Here is an 11,591-nt window from a genome sequence, read left to right on the forward strand (position 1 = left end):
GAGGTAGATGTTTTCGGGAATAAGGGACGACACATGTGAAGGCATAAGGTGTTAGAGGACATGTCAGGAAAGGCAGTTATACAGTGTTTGTGCTGAAACTGTAGCTCCAGGGCTGAGCTGCATTCATATTCTGCTTTTGCTACTTCTTAACTGTGAATCTGAAGGCAAACTCTTTAACCTTTCTGTATTTTAGTTTCCTCCTATGTAAACTGAGGGTAATAGTAATAGAATATATCTCATAGGACTGGTAAGAAAATAAACGAGTTAATATAGTAAAATATTTAGTATGGTATCTAGCACATAATCTTTCAATTAATGTTATCCATTATTTTAGAAACAGACAATATATTTGTTTTATTGTTTATACTCTGGTCCACTAAGAGTTTAGTATACATGATAGATGGATAGATAGATATAAAGATATAGAGACATAGCGATCCAGATATTGTAATTGAGGAAACTATAAGATGTCTGGTTGAACCAAAGCTTGAGTTAGAGTGTATAAGAATGAAAAGGTAGCGTCAAGTTCAGATCACAAAGGTCACTGTATTTATAACACATAAAAGGTATTTAGATATTATTCCCTAGGAAATGGGGAGCCACGGATGAATTGTAAGCAGAAGAATGGCATGACCAGATTTGTGTTAGACTACTCTGATTCCAGTGTGGAAGATGGACTGGAGAATCCGAAGGTGGGGAGACCAAGTAGGGTGCTTTGAAGAGATCTAGGATAGAAATGATGACACCTAACCTCAGGCAGTGGTAGTTAGGATGTCAAAGAGGTGATGGATTTGTGAAGACATCACAGTCCACGAGACTTGAGTTTTGATCGATTGGGCATAAATGGGGTTGGAGAGAGTGTAAAAGAAGAGTGGAAAAACTCGTATCTAGAAGTCTCTTGACTCTCTTCCAAAGCTCTTCCCATTTCTCTAAGCCATTTTCATTTCCCTGCCGCTAACATTAGTTCGTGCTGGACCTCTTCCATGGCACAAGGGTCTGCTCTTTCAGTGGAATATCCTGTGTATCCTGCTTGTCTCTATTATTATACTAAGGGACTCTAAACTGGGGAGTACAACTTCTCTCTTTCCTCTATGTCCAGAGATGCTCATTTATAGAAGTATTCCTGGAGGTTGGCCATCCCTCACCCATGAGTCCCCATAGCCCTTGGGTGGCCTGGGCACAAGCACAAGGGTTGAAGAAGATGCCTAGAGCCCTCTGCTGCCTGATGGCACAGTTCTCTGGGATCCATTCTGTGTCTTCATGGGAAATCTCTGCAAATACTGTGTGATCCCAGCCACCCTGGGGGCTTTGCCCAAACAGAGAGTGCTCTTGGCTGAGCCTCTGCTCCTTCCATTTCTAAACTTTGTATATTTCAAGGGAAATCTGATCTGGACCCTTCTGATTCATTTACACTTAAATCATCCAAGGGCTCTGTTGTAAGAGTGTACTTAGCTCCAAAAATGTCTTATAAGCTTTGGTTATAAAACTCCCTAAGATTTTGTGGGCTAGAAATTTTTAACTCCCCTCTTCTTTGAAACAAGATGTTGTGACTTTGCCAAGAGTAAATGGATTTCCAACCTCAAAGAGGTCGTGTTTGGTTCAAGAGTCAGAAATCATGAAGTTCAAAGGCTCAAATGCATTTTTCAGGAACTGGCAATAATGAAACCCAGGGGGATGGGGTGAACGATGGGATAAACGATCAATCTAGGAGGCTCTGGATGAAGCGGTGACAGGGGGCATGCATTCTACCCTTTTGACTCGGTGCCCAAAAGCCTCAGAACTTTTGTCCCTTAACTGAGGAAATGGGGCCATGAGACAACGCACTTCTATCAGGCATCAGTAAAGTTAGGCAGAGAAAAAACTCTCATTTTGAATAAATATCTGACAGTTTACAGAGATCTTTTCAGTTTTTCATCTCATTTAATATTCTAGTGTCCCTGTGGACTAGGTATGATTATTCCCATTTTCCAGAGGAACGGAATGAGTTTCAGAGAAAGGGGTGACATATCCAAGGCCACAGAACCAATTTACAGCCAGTTCTGGAATTCTCTTTCACTTCAGACTGCAACATGCTGGGAGAAGTAAGATGCAGCTTCTTACTTTGAAGAACTGACTGCCAAGAAGCCAACTATGATAAGAGTGGCTATCATGCAAAAATTGTTCCCGAACGGACTGCGATATGTGGAATAGTGGTATCAGTGATGTGCACGTGTAGAGTGTTCATGATCTGTTACTTTAAAGGAACTCTCTGCAGCTTTGCTGCTGTTTCCCAACCATTGTATTGACTCCCATTGCCTAGCCTAGTGTCTGTTACAGAGTAGGTATTTGAGCAGTAGATGAATGAATGAGCTAACGAATGAATGCATAGAAGAGCAAGCAATAGGTCACAGTGACTGCTTGGTCTAGAACAGCGTTTCTCAAATTTCCCTTGTGAAAGAAATTCCTTAGAGCACTAGTTAAATATACAGATTTATATACCGCCCCCCTGGGAATTCTCATTTAGCAGTCTGGGTTGGGATTTGGGAATCTGTATTTTAACAAGTTCACCAGATGATTCTCATCGTCAGAGAAGTTTGGGAAACTCTGGTCTAGAAAAGGCCCAGCTTAAATTTTACTTACATGAATTCGGTTTTTTCTTGTCTCCAACTCACTGAAGATTGAGATAGGGGCTCAGAAAGGCTACATGTTTAAAAACAATAGCATTATGTCCCATAATATGTATAGTTTCTCACAATTAAACAAGAAATTTTACTTTAATGTCAGAGCTTATTGCTACTGTTCGTACTCACGAATATCCATGCTTCCATCTTTTTCCTGGGCATGGAGCTAAACTACGTTTCTCAGCCTCCTTTGCTGTTGGGTGCAGCCCTAAGACTGAGTTTTGTCAATAGAATAAGAGAAAAAGTAACGTGCATCACTTTGAAGCTCAACTCTAACAAACTCTCCTGTGCAATCATCCTTCACATTCCCCTATTCTCCACCTGCATGGAGAGAATCCAAATACTAAGAGGACTACAGAGCTACAAGATGGAATGGGTCTGGATCCCTGAATGACTGTATTGGGCAGAGCCCCCACAAACCTGGGTTGAATTGTGAAATAAGTGAAAAAGAAAGTATTATTGTCTTAAGTAACACACTTTTTAAGGTCGTTGTAAGTTCTTATTGCAGCAATTAACCTACTCGAAGTAATACAGCATCCATTATCTCAACTGAGCATCCATTCTCCCAACTGAGCTTCATTATAGTCTTGTAACATAGAGACAGTATGTCTAGTTCATAGACAAGAAAACAGGCTCATGGAGGAGGTATTTGCTTACCAAAGGCACTTAGCTAGAAAACAATGCAACTAAGATTAAAGAACTGTTTACCTGTCATATGTTTTGTTCCTTAGGAGTGTCATTTAGCCCTAACTTACCTCAAAAGGGCTGGGATAAGTGATGAAAACAGGAGAACTTATTGAAATCCTATCTTTCCTTTTGAGCTATGGTCCAATAAAATCTCCTCCAGGAAGTTCTCCTTGATGTTCCCTGCTAAGAGTTGTCTTTTGCCTCCTTGGAGCTCCATGGGAAGTTTCGTTGTGCATTCCTTAGAGCTTGTTTAATGTATTTCCTTTGTTTTAGAGTTACTTGTGTATTTATCTTGTTACCTTCACACCCATTATTCTTTACACTTCACCAGACTCTGAGCATCTCAAAGGCTTAATTGTGTCTCACCTTCGTCTCCAGTTTCTAGTTCAGTGTCGGGAACAGGATAGGGTCCTTTCCCAATGAGTTTTGAATAGCTATGTGTGTAAAGAGTTAAGACATGAGCATATACAGGCATGAATGTGTGCACATTGGTATGTGTTTTTGTGAGTGTGAGAATATATGCATTTAGAGGTGTATGGATCTTGCTGGGGGTGAGTGTGCATCTGTGTGTGTTAGAAAACTGGAGCTATGTGTATGTGTGTGTGTCTGCATGTGTATTGGGAAGATGTAATTCTGTGAGCGTGCTTGGGGGTGAGGCCTGGGTAATTTTTCCCCTGGGACTAGGTAAGAAGGAGACTTTGTATGTGATGCAATAATTCTTTGACAAACCTAAGGCTTTTATGGCTGCTGCTCAGCCCCAAAAGTGCCAAAGGCCACCCTTAGAGATATTTTCAGAGTTTCTGCTAGTGCTCTCCCACAGGGAAATGAGTCACAAAGCCAAGAATCTACAAAAATGAAGTCAGCAAAGTTCACACCTGAAGCCCTTACTTCCCCTTTCTGTGGCCCTTTCTGTGCCCTCTTTCTCCACTCCTAGCCCTAAAGGCCTGCAAGTTGAAGCAGGTCTCCTGGGAAGCAGGAAGATGCCTGACAAGTAGGGTTGGACAGATGGAGACCCAAGGCCTTCCTTCCCAAATGGAAGACTCTTGGATTCTTTCCTGCTGCTGCTAATTTCCTGCTGCCACCACTGATATGCTCCAGAAGCATGTAGAGATTTCCTGAAACCTCTCACCTCTGAGACAGAGAGCAAGTGGGTTGGGAAAATAAAAGCCATCTGACAGGAGTTCCCTTCTTTTTATGTCATTAAATCTGTGGACCAAAAATGAGCTCTGTAAGAAATCTGACTGAAAGTAACCTCACAGGGCGATCTGATCCTAAATTCCTAACTAGATGAGTCATGGTGGGTAGGCATTCCTCAGACCTAAACTTCCCTAGTTAAAGGTTACCTTTGCCTTAGGTAAGCCTTGCCCATTCTTTCTGTCTAGGTCAACATGCCTTTGAAATGCCTCTTTTTCAGACCTCTTGGAAGCGTAACCACCCTCAAGAGATCACACACTCTGTTAACTATCTTGTGGTCCAATCATAGAGATCTCCTTGCCTTGCTTTCTCCTATGTTCATGGACTTTCCCTCGCGTTTCTTCCTTAATTACAAATGCAGGAAAAAACTGCAAACTATCACTCTGGGAAGTATTTTTCTCAGTCTGTTGAGGTCTTGCTTGCAGGCATGTCCTCTGTTTATCTCAAATAAATTCTAAAAAGCTCATAAAAATTTTCTACAGGTTTGAGCATTCTATGTCAACCGATCCATAAGTCTATGTGCATCTGGACCTATTTTTTCACTCCTCCTCCTGTTACAATGCAAGAAGCCTTTCTTATACTATCACAGGTAAAGTTTTCTACCTGTATTTTGGATTCTGGCCCTTCTCGCCTTACCAAAGAGTTTACGTTTTCAGTTTCTACTCATGCTCCTCATCCACATCTTCTTCCCTACTGGATCATTATTTTCATTCTATAAACATTCTGTAGTGTCTTTCAGTTATGAAAACATTTTTACTTGATCTCACATTCCTGTTTAGCTACTCTTTCTGGCTATTTCTCTGTTCCACTTAATAGCAAAACTTAAAAGAGTAGATCACCAATTGATGTCCATGTTGAAAAATCCAATGGATTTTTAAAAACTTTTCGAGCATCTTATTTGATTTTATTATTAGTTTCCAGTATATAGTACATTGGTTAGTCATTTATATAGTTTGTGAAATGATCCCCTGATTGCTCCTTCTCTCCTCTGGCTCTCCACCTAGCCATTACATTACTGCTGACTGCATTCCCTATGCGGTGCTCCCCATCCACATGACCCTCTATTAACTATATTTTTTCTATCTTTCAATTACTAAACCTCTCAATAACTTTTACGTGTTGATCACTTTTTAAACTATTCAGTTTTTCAGCTTCCATGATGCTACACTCTCTTGGTTTCTTTCTATTTTACTCATATTTTCCTCAGCTCCTTTATTGGTTTTTCTTCCTTAAATATTGAGTTTCCTTAAAACATTCATGTTGGTCCACTGCTGTTCTCTTTTCACCCTTTCTCCCTAGTTGATACTTTTTACCTTCGCGGCTTTAAAATCAATCTATAGCCACAACTAATAAACATATATTTTCAGCTTTGACATTTTCTCTGAGCTTCAGATTCATACCTCTAACTGCTTATTTTTATATCATTACAGGTGTCTCATTGACATCTCAAGTAAAAACCTAGCCAAACTAGAACTCTGGATCCTCACTTGTAAGTTTGTTAATCACAGTCTTTCTCATCACAGTAAATGGTACCACTACCCACCTATTTGTTCAAGCCAGAAAAGTAAAAGCCATCCTTAATTAATTCTCTTTTCCTCATTCCCCACATCCAGCCTATTGGTAAGTCCTGCCAATGCTATGTCCATATACAGAGTTCTAATCAGTCCACTTTTCTTTGTATCCATCATCATCATCACCTCTCTTCTGGAGTACTGCAGTGAATTTCCTCTGCTTTTAGTTTTTCCCACTACTCCAATCAAATTCCTTCTTGACAGAGCAGCTGTAATGCAGATGCCACTCTCGTGGTTAACATACTTCAGAAGTATATCATTGCATTCAAAATAAAATTCTAACTCCTTACCAATACCTATAGAGGCCCCTGTGACCTCAGCCTTGGCCCATTTCTGAAACTTCTTCTTCCCCCTCTTTCTCCCTCGCTCACTATGCTCCAGCCAAGCTGGTCTTCTGATATTTCAGACTGTCCTCTCCATCAATCTTTGGCCTTTGATGTTTCCGGTGCTTGGAATCCTCTTCCTCCATATTTTAGCATGGCTGGCTCCTTTTATCCTACAGGTCTTAGCTTACATCTACCTCCTCACAGTAAGACTTCCCTGCACAACCTATTTAAAGTGTCAGTTCCAAATCCCCACCATTCCTATCTCCCATATCACTGTTTATTTACGTCATAACACTTAATATAATCTATGCATGTATTATTTTGCTTATTTATCTATTTGTTTAATATCCAGTTCTTCCTACTAGACTGTAAGCTCCATATGAACAGGGATTTTGTCGGTTCATTTTACTATTGTATCCCCAACATCTAATACAGTGTCTAGTAAATGCTCAGCACTTCTTAAATACTGCCCTGGGTGTTTTCTTCAAACATGTCTGGATCCTTAGCAAAAGAATCCCTCAGATAATAAGATCCACTCCTCCATAGCAGCTAGGCTACTGACCATTTCCTGTTACCCAAAATGCCTTAAGTGATAAAGTATTTCTTCTAAATACATGCAGAGAAATTCTTGTGAATGAAATTATCTCCAGTTCTTTATATGTACAACTTTCACTGCACCATATTTACGATCTGCCCAAGTCTTGCTTTTGACATTACACCAGCTCGTGACCTTTCAGATGACAACCAGTTCTATTCTCCCACTCCTTGAAGAGGATTCCGTTTCCTGGAAAGACAGCACCCCATCAATGATCCCCAGGTGCCTTTTGAAAATCTTCCATTATGTCTGTTTTCAAAAACAAACACTGAATAGATTGGTATAATTCTGCTCCCCCTATCCCCGCCACATACCCATGGGGTCCAAGGCTCCAATGTCAATTGCACTAACAATTATCAATGTTATGTCAATTTTGTTTCACATAGACCCCTGTGTTTTTTTCTAGAGTATCTTAAAGCAAATCCCAAGCATCATGTCATTTCATCATATCATCTCCTCATTTCCCTCACCCCTACCTTCCCAGCCTCTAGTCTGGTAACTACCTTATTACTCTCTCCTTCAATGAAGCCAACTTTTTTTTTTTTTTTTTTAGATTCCATATGTAAGCGAGATCATACACTATTTGTTCCTTTCTGTCTGGCTTATTTCACTTAGCATAATGTTATCAAGATTCATCTATGTTTTCAGAAATGACAGGATTTTCTTCTTTCTCACGATTGAATAATATTCCATTGTTTATATGTACCACATCTTCCTTATCCATTCATTCATTGATGGACTCTTGGCTTGTTTCCATATGTTGGCTAGTATGAATAATGCTGCAGTGAACATGGGAGTGCAGAGATCTTTCTGAGTTCCTGATTTAAATTCTTTTAAATATATACCCAGAAATGGGATTGCTGAATTGTATCACAGTTCTACTTTAAATTTTTTGAGGAGCCTCCATACTATTTTCCATAATGGCTGCACTGATTCACAGTCCTATCACGGGTGCACAAGCATTTCCTTTTCTCCACATCTTTGACAACACTTGTAATCTATTGTCTTCTTTATAATACCCATTTTAACAGGTGTGAGGTAATTGTGTTTTCAATTTTGCATTTTCCTGGTGATTAGTGATTTTTAAACATCTTTTTTATATATCTGTAGGCTATTTGTGTTTCTTAATTTGAGAAATTCTTATTCAGCTCCTTTGCCCATTTTCAATCAGATCAGTTTCTCGGTGATGAGTCGTTTGAGTTCCTTATATATTTTGGATATTGACCCTTTATCAGATGTATGTTTTCTATATCTTTTCTTCCAATTCATAGGTTGTCTCTTTACTCTGTTTATTGATTCTTTTGCTGTGCAAAAGCTTTTAGTTTGATGCAATCGCATTTGTCTATTTGTGATTCTGTTGCCTATACTTTTGGGGTCATATAAAAAAAGCATTGTTTATTTCCATGTCAAGAAATGTTTTTATTATCTTTTCTTCTAATAGTTTTATATTTATAGGTATTACATTTAAGTTTTTTATATCCATTTTGAGTTGATTTTTGTATGTGGCATGAGATAAGGGTTTTCCCAGCACCATTTATTGGAGACTGTCCTTTCCCCATTGTATGTTCTTGGCACCTTTGTCAAAGATCAATTGACCATAAATGTATATATTTATTTCTGGAATCTGTATTTTGTTCATCATTCTACATGTATCATTTTTTTATGCCACTACCATGCTGTTTTAATTATTTTAGCTTTGTAGTATATTTTGAAGTTAGCATGATGCCTCGCTCTTATTCTTTTTTTAATAATGTATTTTTAAATTACAGTTGGCATATGATATTATATTAGTTTCAAGTGTACAACATAGTGACTAGATATTTATATAACTTACAGAGTGATCACCCCAATAAATCTAGTACTCATCTGACACCATACACAGTTATTATACTATTGACTATATTTCCCATGCTATACTTCATATCCTCATGACTGCTTTGTAACTATCCATTTGTACTCCGTAATCCCCTCCCCACTTAACCCATCCCCTTACAACCCCCCATCTGGAAACCATCAAGATGTTCTCTGTATCTATGAACTTGTTTCTGTTTTGTTTGTTTGTTTGTTTATCTTGTTCTCTACATTCCACAAGTAAATGAAATATCATATGGCATTCGTCTTTCTCTGTCTGACTTACTCCACTCAGTACACTACCCTAGGTCCATCCATGTTGCTGCAGATGGCAAGATTTCATTCTTTTTTTATGGCTGACTAATATCTCATTGTATATATGTACTTAGCCAGCAACATTATCATTTACAATCAAAGGAAAGATAGCTAAAGAACTTTCCAGACAAGGAAAAGCTAAAGTAGTTCACCACCACCAAGCCGGTATTACAAGAAATGTTAAAGGGCCTTCTTTAAGAAGAAGAAGAAAAGATAAAAAATAAGAATAATAAAATGGCAATAATCACATATCTATCAATAATTACTTTAAATTTCAATGGATTAAATGCTCCAATCAAAAGACACAGGTTGGTTGAATGGATAAGAAAACAGGACCCTTACGTGTGCTGCTGACAAGAGACTCACTTCAGATTAAAAAACTGAATACTTATACCAGGCAAAATAGATTTTAAAACAAAGGCTATTACAAGAGACAAATAAGGTCCCATTGATCCCACTTGTGGGAATGTATCTGAAGAAACCCAAACCACTGCTTTGAAGAGACACGTGCATCCATACGTTCACTGAAGCATTATTTACAATAGCCAAGATAGAGGGGAAACCTGGGTGTTCATCAATGGATGAAGGGATAAAGAAGAGGTGCTACATGCATACGCTCCTGCTTTTTTATGATTGATGTTTGTTTGGTATATCACATTTTATCCTTTTATGTTCGACTTATCTATGTCTTTGTTTTCAAGAGTGTTTTCTGTAAGCAGCATGTAGTTGGGTTATGTTTTTTTTAAATCTACTCTGCCAGTCTTTGTCTTTTGATTAGTATATATAGGCCATTTATATTTAAGGAAGTTATTGATGTATTTGAGCATAAGTCTTCCTTTTACTGTTTCTCATTTGTTTCCTCTATTTCCCATTATTTTCTTTCTCTTTTCTTACTCTCCTGGGGAATACCTGACCATTCTTTAGATATCTATATTAATTGGTCTATAGTCCTTTTTTTTTTTTAATAGTAACACTTCGTATAGTTTTTGTAGTGGTTGCTCCGTGTATTACTCTAAACCTTAGTCTACTGGTATTAACCGACATTAACATTTACCACTATGAGTGAAATGTAAAACCTTCCCCACTAATAATTATCATTGTGTTGAGTATGGTGGTGTTATAATTTTTATTCTAATCATCGATTATAACTTAAGAACTCATGAGACAAAGGATACTCTGTTATTTCTCTGTTGTTTCTTCTTTCCTAATGTTCTAAGATTCCTTTTTAAAAAAATCATTTTCTTTATTTTTAAGAGCTACTTTTAGCCATTCTTTAAGGGTAGTTCTGCTAGTGCCAAGTTCTTTTAGTTTTCCTTTGATTATTTTTTCCCTTTTATTCTGGAAAGATCGTTTCACCAGGTTGTTATGATGGATGAAATTTATAGTTGACAGTTCTTTCTTTTTATCACTTGGAAATGCTGTGCCATTTCTCTGGCCTCCATGATTTCAGATAAGAAATCGCATTGGTCTCATGTCTCTTGGACTTCTTTTAAATTATTTTTCTTTTTCTTTGGTTTTCAGAAGTTTAATTATGATGTGTCTTGTCATGAATGTCTTTGGGTTTCTCCCGTTTGGGTTCTTTCATCATCTTGCATCTGTAGGTTTGTTCTTTAATCAAATTTTGGAAGTTTTCAACCATTATTTCTTTTAATGCTCTTTTAGTTTCTCTCTCTTTTTCTTCCCTTTCTGGGACTCCAGTGATCCAAATGGTGTACCTTTTATTATTGTCCCACAAGTCCCTGGGACTCTGCTTATTTTCTTCTGTCTATTTTCTCTCTGTTATTAAGTTTGAGTACTTTTAATCAATCTTTCTTCAAGTTTACTAATTCCATCTTTTGCCATTTTCACTCTACTATTGAGCTTATCCAGTGAGCTTTTCATTTTTTTTTATTTTCCATAATTTCCATTTGATTCTTTAGCATAAGTGTCATTTCATTGTTTTCTGTTTCTTATTTCTTTATTAAGATTTTTCTTCTTTGGTTTTTAAAATATTTTTAAATTCTCTTTCATAATGGATTCTTTAAAATCCTTGTAAAATAATTTCAACATGTGATTCATTTTTGTGTTGGCTTCAGTTGCTTGTATTTTCTCATTCAAGTTGTGATTTCTCTTGGTCGTTATGATGGATGAAATTTTTATTGTGTCCTGGACATTTTGTCTATTATTTTTAGGGAACTTTTGATACCATTTAACCATTTTATTTTAGCAGGCACAAACCCTGTTTAAGTTTAGTATGTAGATCCTAGCTTACTTTTGTGGCTGTGGTTTTGATAGCAGTTTAATTTTTAGAGCCTTTGTGGTATAGTTTTGGCGTTCATGGAGCTCCATTTGCTCCCTGCTGATGCTACCCAAGGTGCTAAGTATGTTTTACCAGGCAGGGTCATTTGGTCTC

The sequence above is a fragment of the Pteropus alecto genome, unplaced genomic scaffold, assembly GCF_000325575.1.
Source record: "Pteropus alecto unplaced genomic scaffold, ASM32557v1 scaffold312, whole genome shotgun sequence".
NCBI classification, from domain to species: Eukaryota; Metazoa; Chordata; class Mammalia; order Chiroptera; family Pteropodidae; genus Pteropus; species Pteropus alecto.